Genomic DNA, 569 nt, shown 5'->3' with positions numbered 1-569 from the left:
CCCCTTACATTCATTTACACACCCTCACAGACCACTACACTTCCCATATACCCCCATATGCCTCTATAGACTCCCATACAGCCCTGTGCATCCCCATACAGCCCTATAGACCCCCCTGAACCCCCTCTACAGCCTCTGTACACCTCTGTGGGCTCCTCTAGACCCCCATACACCCCCTACCTGGCCCCCAAACAAGCCTTAAAGACACCATAGACCTCCATACACCCTCTATGGCCCGCTATAGCCACCTGTACACCCCCTTAGTCCTATCTAACCCCCTATAGCCCCTCATACACCCTTTGTAGCTCTCTACAGCTCCCCATCACCCCATACCCCCCCTAGAGCCCTCTATACCCCTCCATGCAACCCCCGTAGCCTCTAATACACCCCCTATAGCCACCCTCATACATTCTCTACAGCCTCCTACAGCTCCCTATCACCCCACATACCCCCTATAGCCCCCTATACCCCTGCATGCAACCCCCATAGCCTCTAATACACCCCCTATAGCCGCCCTCATACATTCTCTACAGCCTCCTACAGCTCCCTATCACCCCACACACCCCCTA

This window comes from Haliaeetus leucocephalus, unplaced genomic scaffold, assembly GCF_000737465.1.
Source record: "Haliaeetus leucocephalus isolate CR32 unplaced genomic scaffold, Haliaeetus_leucocephalus-4.0 Scaffold282, whole genome shotgun sequence".
NCBI lineage: Eukaryota > Metazoa > Chordata > Aves > Accipitriformes > Accipitridae > Haliaeetus > Haliaeetus leucocephalus.
Note: the sequence above shows the minus strand (reverse complement) of the source record.